This window comes from Hylobates moloch, unplaced genomic scaffold (assembly GCF_009828535.3).
Source record: "Hylobates moloch isolate HMO894 unplaced genomic scaffold, HMol_V3 SCAFFOLD_18, whole genome shotgun sequence".
Lineage (NCBI taxonomy): Eukaryota > Metazoa > Chordata > Mammalia > Primates > Hylobatidae > Hylobates > Hylobates moloch.
This window is the reverse complement of record NW_026652293.1, coordinates 55,392,090-55,405,823: the sequence shown is the minus strand read 5'-3', so window position 1 is coordinate 55,405,823 and position 13,734 is coordinate 55,392,090.

The following is a 13,734-nucleotide window of genomic DNA, read 5'->3' as shown; positions in this document are numbered from 1 at the left end:
TTTTTGTCTTTGTTCTTTCCTCTGCAGTCAACTCTCTCATTGCCCTTGCCTTTTTGTTTTGTTTTGTATTTTTTTGTTTTATAATTCACTGCCTAGAAGAGGGCTTAAAGGCAACTCCATGCTTCCCCAAACGTATATCAGCTGAGCTCTGTGACTGTTTCTCAGAATGAGGCTTGTTAAACTTCCTATCAGGATGATGGGGCTAAAAGGCTAATCTTCATAGGGTTATTTGTGTATGAAAATCTGTATTTAGAAATCAATAATTAATTCATAAAATAATTATTTGCATTAATAAATCTGCTGTTTTAAATAGCGAAAGCCATGGGCACTGTGGGGTGAGCACTAAAGGGGAAATAAAATGTTGACAAATCAGGGCACATTCTTGCCCTACGAAATGTGAAAGACTGCCTCTCTCCTTGAACTTCATGTTTTTTTAATCTGCAAAATGAGAATAGGAACGTGTACCACAGAGTTGCTGTGGAGTTCAAATGAGATAAAATGTATAAAAGCACTTTGCAAAGACAATTGTTATGACATAGCATTGAATTATAGTTATTTGTAAGCATACCTCATCATCTAAACTATAAGCTATTTCAAAACAGGAAGTTTGCCTTACCCAGGTGATATTCAAAATTATTATATTCAAAATATTTAACAACTGGTAGGGCATCAACCAATCAGACTGTGCATTGGCCTAATCAAAGCAGACACTAGCTATGAACACCCAGAATGCCTAAGCCCATGCTCACGACAGCCCTGTGCATACCCATGGGAATATTCCAAAGGGACTAGTACAGTGCCTTGCATATAAGGGATGCTCAGTGAATTAATTTGAAACATTATCTGCTTTGCGAAACTTTATTTTGCTCACAACATTTTTAGAAGAACTTCCAGTATAAAATGAGCTACATTGCTCTCTATTTTCCCAATATTTCTTAGGGGCATGTGATCTATTCTTGCCCTACTTGACTCCCCAACAGAATATTTTTTTTCCCAAGCTTAGTTCCAGGTACTAGTCCCTGAACACTTGAAGCCTCTTTTCTTTTACCTAAGTTACAGATTCATTAACCCAGACTTTTAAAAAATGTTATTATTAGAAGTTTAATCACCCATGTCCTCCTTTGAAGTTCTTTCTAAAATTACTTTCTGGCAATAATAATTATGTCAATCAGGGGCCAGCCAAATATAGCTGTGGCCCTTGGGCCAAATCAAGACGGGAGTTTCCAGCCATAATCTATTATTTAGCTCCAAATGGTTGTGCTAGTTTCCCCACCCCCACTCCCTCTCTGTCCTACCTACCGTTCTTTTGGCATAAAGTGACAACCTAGCAGGTGAAGTCCTAAAGACCAGGATAGAATGTCAGAACTGGGGCTGTTTTACTCTCTTTGCTACGTTGGCGTCTGTGGCCAGATTTTGCAAGTTGTATCTTATAGGAATGCAAAGATAAAAATTAAATGGTAAATCAAGGACAGAAGCCAAAATGGTGGTGGTGTTTGTGGTGATGGGGGAGGGGGATGGTAATATTAGGGATATAAGAGAGAGAAGCCAGGGAACCTAGAAATGAAGAGTAGCAGACAAAGTGTGTGGATGGTAAGATTCTCATTTTGAAAGATGATCTCAGCCACAGCTGATTTTGATGTAATCCAGGAATGCTTTCATGAATGTACCAGATTCAGTGAAGGAAGCCACAACCAATAGATGCATTTCAGTAGTGGCTCTCCTGCCTTTCATCCTCCACAGCACTCCACATCCATTGTTGGGGTTCTATGACTTTCTCTATAGGCTCTGGGATCTGAGACCACCTTGACCATAATCAGGCAGCATTTAATGACACCACTTTCATCAGCTCTGCTCAGTATGAGATCAACTAAGTTATCCCTTGGCTTCATTTATTCATTCAACAAACATGTACTGGATGCCTACTATTTTCCAGGCACTGTTCTGGGTGATTGGAATGACAAAATGTCTATTCTTAGTGGTAAGGAACTAAGAGGCAACAGAAATATAGGCCAAAAACCTTACGTGAAGGAAACAACATGGATAAAAACTCAGAGACCAAGGAAAGGGCAGATTCCAGTAGTTCAAAATGCCAGGCTTGTAGAGAGTTAACTGAGCCATGCCTGGTGTTTACATGGGCTATACGGAACCAGTGAAGGGCCAACCAGTGGAGTAAAGTGTTTAGATTTGGACTTTCGACAGCTCACTGGAGCAGCAGAGTAGAGAAAGGCTTGCTTGGATTTGCCTGACAATATCCAGGCAAAATTTCAAGGTGGCCTAGACTAGATTGGTGGTAATGAGGATAGAGAGAAGAGGGTGGATTTGAGAGCTATGTAGGGGAGAATATCAACTAGGCTGGTGAATGATTAGTCAAGGCAGGTGAAGAAGAATACTCCTCCATATTTCTGGCTTGATGCCTTGGCGATGGAAGGCACCAACTCACCAAGGAAGAGTAAACAAACAGAAGAAAGTATAGGAAGTAAGGTGATGAGTTCAGGTTGGCTAAAGATGTCTCTGGAGTATTGAGATTGACATGTCAGTAGGAAATTGTGTGGATTGGTGTTTCCCAAAAGTACCTGCTCTGGACACTGTGATGAGAAACAGAGTGCTGCCAGAAGGTAAATTAATGCTGCGCTTCTTACAAAGAGAAGAAGAAAATCAGTTGTTTACTTGCATTCCAACACAAGCTTCTTCTCTGAATTTGAGCCAGCAACAAATAATCTGTAGTCCTGCACCAGCCCAAGGGACCCTGACTTTGAGAAGCTCAGGTCTAGGGTAGGAGTTCAGGAAAGTTGGGACTAGATGTTCAGGTAGACCATCCACATATGATGCCGTCTTCACTCTCCATAGTTGGTCTTGTCTCCTTCTTCACCTCTTCAACTGAACTTCTCTCCTCTCAACATATAGCTAAATGTTTATTAATATTTCCATTTCATCTCAGAAGCAAAGGTGCCTCCTCACTTTTGAAGGCTAATAAATGCCCCCGGCTGGGTGTGGTGGCTCATGCCTGTAACCCCAGCACTTTGAGAAGCCAAAGTAGGTGGATCACTTGAGATCAGGAGTTTGAGACCAGCCTGACCAACATGGTGAAAACCGTCTCTACTAAAAATACAAAATTAGCCAGGTGTGGTGGCATGTGCCTGTAATCCCAACTACTCGGGAGACTGGGGCAGGAGAATCACTTGAACCTGGGAGGCGAAGGTTGCAGTGAGCTGAGATTGAGCCACGCACTCCAGCCTGGGTGACAGAGCAAAACTCCATCTCAAAAAATAAAAATAAAAAAATAGAATAATTGCCCCCGGTCCTGCTGATCCATTCATTCAATCTCCTTCATTCAGGACATGGTGCTGACAACTGTCTCCCCCTTGTACTTTCCACGTCTTGAAAGGAGTTCATTTCCATGAACTCAATACAGCCTCCAATATACTCAAGTCCTCCATTCCGAAAAAAATAAACAGGAAATCTCCTGGCTACCCCTGGCTACTGCATCTAGCTCCTTAGCTCTCTCTTTTCCTTTATCACACACCATTTTGAATTCCACTGTCCCTCAGGGGACAACTCCCTCCCTCTCTGCAACCTGCTTTCGGTGGGATTCTCTGTTGTTATGGCTACGTCTTTTTTCCATCTTCCACCTACTAAAATTCTTCACAATGTTTGACATTTAGTCAAACATCAGTTAGTCTTCTTGAAACTTGCTCATTTCTAAGGTCCTTGTTCTCCCAGTTCTTTCCTCACTTCTTTGACCACTTGGCCACAAATTCGTCTCCTTCCACAGATGCCTAGCAGATATGACTAATTTCTGAAATAGTTTTTGAAAGTAGTTTGAAAATAGTTTCTTTTCTGAAACTATTATGGAAAATATCTTCCTGCATAAGTTTCTTATGAAAATAGAAACGATTCCTTCCTTCCTTCCTTCCTTCCTTCCTTCCTTCCTTCCTTCCTTCCTTCCTTCCTTCCTTTTTCTTTCTTTCTTTGAGACGGTCTCCCTCTGTTGCCCAGGCTGGAGTGCATCGGCATGATCTCCGCTCACTGCAGCCTCCCTGACTCGGGCTCCCGTGATTCTCCTGCCTGGGCCTGCTGATTACCTGGGATTGCAGGCGCACACCACCACGCCGGGCTGGTTTTTGTATTTTTGGTGGAGACCGGGTTTTGCCGTGTTGGCCAGGCTGGTTTCCAACTTCTGACCTCGAGTGATCTGCCCGCCTGGGCTTCCCGAAGTGCTGGGATTACAGACGGAGTCTCGCTCACTCAGTGCTCAATGTTGCCCAGGCTGGAGTGCAGTGGCATGATTTCGGCTCGCTACAACCTCCACCTCCCAGCCGCCTGCCTTTGCCTCCCAAAGTGCTAAGATTACAGCCTCTGCCCGGCTACGACCCCGTCTAGGAAGTGAGGAGCGTCTCTGCCTGGCCGCCCATCGTCTGGGATGTGAGGAGCGCCTCTGCCCGGCCGCCCCATCTGGGATGTGAGGAGCGCCACTGCCTGGCCGCTGTGCAACCTTCCAAGTGTGAAGTGACAGCCTTTGTTGTAGAATGAATGAAGATACTGGCACTGATTATATAACACCTTGGCAGCTATCTCAAGTCGTTGATGGTGGAGGTATTGGAATTATAGAAGAAAGCAAACACACAAATTTGACTAAAGGCTATTTTGTGACTTCTTTCTATTGGCCCTGGCAAACCAAGGTTATTCTGGATGGAAATAGCCTTGAAAAGGTGATATATATATGAATGTATCTGATTTTTTTTCCCCGTATAGTTCTTACTTTGTGCATTTGATATTCAGTTGTGTTTGTAATCACGGAAAAATAAAAGCATATATTTTCTTTAAAAAAAAAAAAAAAGAAAATAGAAACTATTAATGAAAGTATGTTCCTGGAATAGTTTCTTTTGAAAATAGTTTCTTTCCTGAAACTACTATTGAAAGTTTGTTTCTGGATAAGTCACTCCAACTTTGTCTTTTTTCTTCCACAAAATGAGCAGGGTTGTGTTGTGACACTTCCAGTCTATTCCAGGTAGAATTTGATTCAAGAAACATTTATTGCATGTTTTATATGTGCCAAGAATAGATTTAGAAAATATACTCAAGAAGTGTGAGTTACATCAGGAGTCAAAATTCACCTACAATCTGCCATGCAACAATAACCTAACCAGCTACTCTAAATATGATTATGGTGCTTGTTGTTTTAGCCATCCAAAAACCATTCATTGAGCACCTAGTCTCTGTGTCAGACATTATGCTAAGTACACAAGCAGAATCATTATTTCTAATCCCACAATACTCAGCAAGGCAGTGTTATTATTCCCATTTTACCAAAAAATAAACTGAGGCTCAGAAAGAGTAAGGAATTTTTATGCAAGACAAAAGAGAAGTTGGGGTTGTGTCCTTTAATTATGTATTTATTAGTGTGCCTTCTGGTTTAACGTCCATTTTCTCTTCTAAACAGTAGGCTCTTTAAAGCAGAGAAAATGTTCATTTTGTTCATTACTGAATCCCTAGCACTTAAGAGGTAGGTACAGAGTAGGTTACCGAATGATCTAATCGATCAGTTGATCAAATTAAACTCCAGGGTCTCTTGATTCTAAAGCCCATGCCGTGTTTCCTAGGAGACTTGGTCCTTTATAAATGCAATGTTTGTGTCACAAAGTTTTTTGGGAACACAAAGGAGAGCCCCATTAATGAATTTTTGAGAGATCTTTCATGTCATTTTTGGCTATACCTTGCTAGAAGGTGTATATCCTGACAGATAGCACCCTAGATGGCCAAGTAGTGTTGGGAGCGACCGTGAAGGGGCCTAGAGGAGGAATGCAGAAATAAATAGTTCCACAGCGGCTCCAAGGAGCAGAGGAGATAAAGAGATGGATCGAGTACCTGGTGAAACGTGACCAAAGGAACAGAGAAGTTACTCTCCCTCACAGCCTCTCCAAGTCCAGCTCTGTTGATCTAGAGGAGCACTATCCAAAAGAAATATAATGTGAGCGGCAATTGCAAACAACATAAGTAGTTCGAAATCTTCTAGTAACTGCATGTTTAAACATAACAAGAAACAGGTGAAATTAATTTTAGTAATATGTTTTATTTAACCTAATATATCTAAAATGTTATTTTAACATGTAATCAGTAAAAAATTATGAATGAAATATTTTGTCCATTTTTTCCTAGTGAATCTTGGAAATCTGCTATGCATTTTATACTTAGATTAGATCTTAATTCAGACAAGCCACAATTCAAGGGCTCAAATAGCCACATGTGGCTAGTGGCTACTGTATTGGAGGGTGTGGATTTAGACAAGCATAGTGTGGTATGTAGTCCAGTTGCTTCAGAATTGCTGGAAAGCATGGAAGGAAATGTAAAATTTCCACTCCCATCCCAAACCTACTGAACCAAGCCCCCCAGGGATCTGTGTGCCTTTAGAGTTGGAGAAATGCTGGTCTGGCTAACAGGCAGGGAGCTTCCAGTCTACTAGAAATGAGGGAGAATGAAATGGAGAACTACATATTCACAGTCAAGCACTCTACATATCTCTGATAAAGAGCCAGGGAAACAAAAAACGTAAGGCAGCTGCAAAAATGGCGTGCATTTTTATCTCTGATTTGCTTTTGTGAACTGTGAACCCTTCTTGAGAAATCCACTCCTTAGGCTCTTAGCTGAGATTTTATAATTCAACCATAGGTCGATTAACTTGGGAAAGCAGAAGTAACAAATAAATATCCTCAACAAGATGTCAACATTAATACTGAGATTTAAAATGGCTTTCTTCATACATGCTATAAAATTGAGAAAACAATCTGTTCTTACTATGGAAACTCCTGACAGTCTCAAAATTCAGGATGTTTAGAAAAAGATTAAATATGCATTTGGGGGAAAGTAAAAATATTCATATATTTCTTCCTTCAGGCTGAATGGACACAAATCAGAGGCTCAGAAACTGTATCTTAGGTTTATTTTTATCATTCCAATCTCCAGATTTCTTTAGAATCCCAAAGCCAGAAACTTCAACTGGGATTTTCTATTTTTCCCTAATAAATTGTAGGGGGGAAATTTGTTTTTCTTTGGCATCAATAATTCTATCTTAGATCTATTAAGTGTATCCTCATCACCTTTTTAGGGTAGCTTTAAACTCATGGAAATTATGTTACTCAAAGGTGAAGATGAACCCAATTCAGTACATTTTTTAGTGATACAGGAGAGGATTGCAGGACACTTGGTACAATGCTCATCTTCTAGGCTATGCTTTACTCTGTCCACCAAAGGGGAAAAAGGGTGTATTAGGATTCTCTAGAGAAACAGAACCAACAGGATGTGTATGTGTATATATGGAGATTTATTCTAAGGAATTGGCTCATGCAATATGGAGGCTGGCAAGTTCAAAATCTGCAGGGTGGGAAAATGGGCTGGAGAGCCAGGAAAGAACCAATGTTGCAGTTAAAGTCTGAAGGCCAACTGGCAGAATTCCCCTTGCTCAGGGGAAGTCAGTCTTTTGTTCCATTCAGGCCTTCCACTGACTGGATGAGGCCCACCCAAATTATGGAGGGTAATCTGCTTTACTTAAAGTCCACCCCTTTACATGTTAATCTCATTAAAAAACACCCTCACAGAAACAAACACCTTCACAGAAACAAGCAGAATAACACTTGACCACATATCCCATGATCCAGTCAAGTTGGCCACAGAATTAACCGTCAGAAAGGAAGATTGCACTAGCTTAAACATACAAAGGGGAAAGTTCTGCGTCCACACAGAAAGAGACACAAACTACTCCTTATGCCATGGGACTAGCGGAACTTGTCTTTGAGGTTCTCCTGTGTTTAAAGAGAGGGGCCCCAGGTGTGTGCTTGACATCCCTCAACTGTACAAAAGCTGTTGGCTCCTGTCTAAGCCAGTGCAGCCTTCCTTAACATGCACCGACACAGACAGCCCTATTCTTTCTTTCCTATCCCAGGTGGTGGGGCCCAGTGTCTGCTGAAGTCAATCAAAATGAGTTTTAGTAATATCACATTTTTTTTTTTTTTTTTTGCCAGCAAACATTCAACAATCCCTCTGTAACCAGATCCTGTTCTATTTAATAGCTTGTGAAATTGTAAATTTCTGGAAATAGCAAAATACCCTCTACTTGTCTGCTCCTTGCTTTCTCTCTGCCCAAAGTTACCCTTCCCAACTCTGGAGTCAAAATACAAACTAAATTTTCAAACAAAAGCAAACATAACAAAACAAAAAACCCAGCCAGCCCACTGTTCTTTTTGCCTGCCTGCCTTACTTCTTTCAGTCCTTCTTTAATATGCTGGGCAATTTTGATGAGTTAAAATGTCTGCCTTTAACTCCTCTGATCCATATTCGGAAGGACTCGTGTATTACATGAAGATTAGGACTGTGTTGAAAAAGGAGTCCAAATCTATTGGCATTTCTATTCTGCAGAACATAGAAAAGACACTTCATTGGACTGTTTGCTATTATTAATCTAATTTAAGGTTTAGAATGGCGGTTCGTAGAGTTGCTTCAGTTTTCCTAACTACTGGGAATAGGAATTGCAAACTGAAGCATGAAGGAGCTAAGAATTCTTGTGAATTATACATCTTAGTTTACTACTGTAGAAAAATGACACAGTTTTTCTGTCACCATACCTGCGATGGTGAGCACTGGCAGATGAATGAAGCACAGTGCCAGATCTCTGTTTGGCTACTTTCTGATCCAATCTATTTATCTTTCTTGCATTCTAAATTTTTGTGACCTGCAAGTTAATGGCAAAAATAACATTTCCTTCTTTTCTAACATTTCTACTTGAACTAAAATTTTAGCCAGTTCCAATAAGGATTTTTCTCTTACCTGTTGAATAACTTGAATTGACTAGACCTGACCTGATTTGGATTAATTTGAATACCCCTACTATATGCCTGAGTGGTACTGTGGGCTCAGTACTTAGCATAGCATAGACACTTAAATTCACCCAGAAAGGGCTTCATCCACCACGTTCATACATTCTTGGCCCTTGCTGGTCATGAGTATAATTACAAAGTGTTTGCTTTATTTACCAGCTAAACCAGGGAAAACACTGAACCCTCACCCTGGGTGGGAAATCCAGGTGGACTTGGGCCCATTCACAGAGCATTAGAAACAGGACTTCTCAGGGTGCTGCTCCCCACCTAACCCAGAATCGGTAGTGGCATTTCCTTTCAGAGCACATCCACCAGGCAGATGAAGAACTCATTGATTTCCAGGCTCAGGTCCTTGATTAAATGCCTTTCTGAAGAAAGCTATTTATTGGCATCAGTCACATGCTAGAGAAAATAAACACTGGACAATCCGTCTGTCAGGGAGATAAACACCAGGAAATGCATGCCTTTGAGAATTACAAGAAGGAAGATGTTGAACGAGAAAAGGAAGATACCTTCATCCTGCTGAAACTCAGTGAACAAGAAGAGGAATTTTTTCTAAGCATTAAAGACAATCATAATTTCAAAGAGCACTGACCAAAACAAAAATAAAGTATGGTATGGAATATAATGAGATGGATTATAATGAGAAAGATGTTGATATTTTCTAAATTCTATGGGAAATAAATGGAGTTAAACTGTAAAGAGGGAAATATGATCACAACAAAACAAAACAAAACAAGTGATGTGTAAACAATGTAGCTCCCCAGAGATAGACACTTGGTTAATATCTGCATAAATAATTCAAAAGAGGAGTGAATTTAGGGACTTTGGAGGTTTCTAAGTTTCCAGCTATTACAGAAGGCCAAATCAGTAGCTAGAAAGCTATCATCAGATGGACCAGGGTATGCCTCTAGAAAAATGAATAATTCAAAGGTACGTTCTTGCTACAACCTGAATATTTGTGTCCCCCCAAAATTCATATGTTGAAAACCTGAGGCCCAAGGTGATAATGGGGGCAGAACCCTCATGAATGGATTAGTGCTCTTATAAAAGAGGCCCTAGAGAGACCCCTCACACTTTCCACAATGTGAGGACACAGCCAGAAGTTAGTAGTCTGTAACCTGCAAGAGAGTCCTTACCAGAACCCAATCATGCTGGCACCTTGATCTTGGACTTTCAGCCTTGAGAACTGTGAGAAATAAATTTCTGTTGTTCGTAAGCCACTCAGTTTATGATATTTTGTTATAGCAGTCTGAATGGACAAAGACAGTATGTTTAAAAAACATTCTCAGTTCATTCATTCATTCAGTCACTCACTCACTGAACTGAAGCTTAATGAGTTCAAACTATGTGTTAGTTCCTGGGCCACCTGCTAGGGATGGGATGGCAAACAAGACATGGTTTTGCTAATAGAAGTGTCATAGGCTCTTCCTTGAATTTACCAGTCCAATCTGCAGTAGCAACCAAGCCATTGACACAATTTAGGGCAATATTTGAGACTGTTCTGGAAATAAAGTGGAGGTCTGGATCCGTTCCCCAATGTGGAGGCTGCAGTTGTAAGAGTGAGACCACATGGAGATTCACGTCATAATGGACTTAGAAAAGTTCAGAAGAAAACAAAAGAAAAAAACAGCAAATTCTTATGAAGAGGCACTTAAAAATATACTGCAGTCTGGAGACTGAGGGGGACATGATAGAAGTTTATAAAATCACAATGAGAGTGAATGAAATAACACAAAATGGTTAAAAGCAGATGCTCTGGTGCCAGATTGTCTGGGTTTAAGTGTTGACTCTGCTGCTTTCTAGTTTTGTGATCTTGGGCAAATTACTTACCCCATCTGTATTTCTGTTTTCTCATCTTTAAATTAAGATAATAAAAAAGTACTTACTTATAGATCGATGTGGCTGTGAAGATTTAAGTGAGTTAATGCATGTAAATCACTTACAGCAGTGCTTAGCACAGAACAAAACACTTAGTAATATGTTACCTATGATTATTTTTTCCCCAAATTCTAGATCTTTAAAATCAGTTCAGTTAATATTCAATTATAAAGATACAGTACATTATGATGCACTTTGTTGTCTAAAGGAACTTCTTATATGTAGAAGTGGTACAGTCTGAACCTACTAGGAGATGCTGAGAACATTAGATTAATTCTTTAGTGTTACACCTGAAACAAGTCTTGAGGGGGTTTATGAATGCTTTGTGTGCATGTTTACCTTATAACTTTGCATCCCTCAGTAACACAGTTGGACCCAGCCTCCTGGGGTTGAAAAACTGGCGCTGACAGCATATCGTAATGATAAAACATGATTGCTCAGTTTAGTGAAGGGGAAAATGTTAACAGTCTTTGATGTAGCAACACATAATAACAATAGGCCTTCCGCCACAGAGGAGGGCATTGTTGGAGACCCAAGGCCAGTGAATGTTTTGTGTGTGTTATTTTCATAAAGAAAATAAGTTTACATCCACGGTCCACACACTTGGGCTGAGGCAAAATCCTCTTCTGAGAAAGAGCAGCAGATGTTTGTAGGGTTACAAATAGGGGAGCAGTGAAGGGGAAGAAAAAACTGAAAGGGATCTGTTTGCCTAAATGAAGACAGGGAGCATATTAATTCCCCTAACCAGCCAGTCACCTCTGCGTGATCAGTAGAGGCCAGAGTGTACCTTGAAAAGAGGTCTGAGGTCAATCATGCTTTGGCCATGCCATCCAGTGAAATTGCTTTACAGGCAAAAAAAAAAAAAAAGAAAGAAAGAAACAGGATTAAAAAACAAAACAGAGGATGGGCGTGGTGGCTCACGCCTGTAATCCCAGCACTTTGGGAGGCCAAGGTGGGTGGATCATGGGGTCAGGAGTTCGAGACTAGCCTGACCAACATGGTGAAACACCTCCTCTACTAAAAATACAAAAATTAGCCAGGCGTGGTGGTGCATGCCTTGTAGTCCCAGCTACTCAGGAGGCTGAGGCAGGAGAATTGCTTGATCTCGGGAGGCGTGGGTTGCAATGAGCCAAGATCATGCCACTGCACTCCAGCCTGGGTGGCAGAGCAAGACTCCATCTCAAAAACAAAAAAACAAAAAACAAACAAACAAAAAATCCAGAACCACCACAACAAAAAAATCCTAACCAGGATTCTTTCTTTAACTGAAATTTTACTTTGGAACCCCATGAATAAGACATATATCTATCCACAGCTATATCTGCATCTGTCAAGTGTGGAGGTGTGGAGGACAAGATTGTGGTCACAGAGGCTCCACCAGTTCACCCCTGCTCCCATTTCTATTGCCCCCACTTGCACTGATGTCTTTTACACTTTGTATATAAGGTTTTCAAAATCCAATGTGTATTCTAATCTTATGGCACATCTCAATTCAGACTAGCCACACTTCGAGTGACCAACACATGTGTCAAATGACTACCACACTGGAAAATACAGATATAGAGCCTTAAATGGCTCAGAGCCTTTTCCTGAGTCACAAACACACCTGCCCATGAATTTTGTAGGAAAGAACTGCAGGCCTCTTGTGTTCAAACTCATAGATAGTGGGACAAGCACATGGCCCTGCCTCTGTTTCCATCATTACAGTAGCCACCGTCTTAGTCCAGTTGCGCCGCTATAACAAAATACCTGAGACTGGGGAAGTTGTAAGGAACAGAAATTTATTGCTCACATGAGTTCTGGAGGCTGGGAAGTCCAAGATCAAGGTGCCGCCTGCAGGTTCACTGCCTGGTAAGGGCCCAATCTCTGATTTCAAGATAGCACCTTGTTGCTGTGTCCCCACAGGGGAATGGAAGAAAACTAACTCACTCCCTGAAGCCCTTTTGTAACGGCCCTAATCCCTTCCATGAGGCCTCTGCCCTCATGACTTAACCACCTCCAAAAGGCCTCATCTCTTAATACTGTCACACTGGCGATTAAGTTTCAACATATATTTTGGGGGAACACATTCAAACCACAGCAGCTCCTTCCTCAGGGAACCCTTCTTATCAGCCCTTCCCTGGGCCTGGGGAGTGTTGCTGGATGTTTTGCCAGGCTGGTCTCAATGACCTCAAACACTTACCATGCCACTTTCCTATTCCTCAGCTTATTCCCCACTCCTTCTGGTATAATATCATCTTTATCTTGGATTATTTTTAAGTTTTCTCCAGGCCATTCTCTGCCTTAATTCTAGTACCTCCAGAAATCTACCTTGACCTTGAGGATTATTTTGAAGGCCCCACCTTCTGCCATTACCCCACACACTTAACCATTTAAGTGCACAAAAAAGAATTAATTTACTTAATACATTTGCTAAATACTATCTATATTATATCTTATATGTTGGCCTAAGTTATCATCATCTTTTGACTTTAATACACAGCACACTTTGTGCTGAAACAGTCAATATTTTTCTTATGATATTTGTGGGAAAAAAGATATGCTCAATACAATCATGTTACAACATCCAAACTGAATGAAGTTGCTTCACTGTTTCTTTGGGACTGAAACTAACATTAAGCCTCTGCTGCTGGTTATTGATATACAGATCAGATTTGTGGCCATTGGCTGACTAGCATTACGAATTTATGTCTCAGGGCATTATATTTCAGTGTAGTATTTTCACATTTATCTCTCAAAAACAGGAACAAAACCACTTCTTTTTGTCCAAAAGATGTTTTGAAGAGTAATGAATGGAAAAAAATTCCATCTATAATCTGATTTTTTTTCACCAGTCTTATGACTTGAATATAAGCTTAGAGATGCCTAACTTAAAAAATAACTACAACTTTGCTTATATTCACAATCTGGTAATTATTCCACGTTTCAGGTTTGATACATGATAAGGAATTTTGCCATCTTTCCCAATGTGTCAGCCTGGATGGCT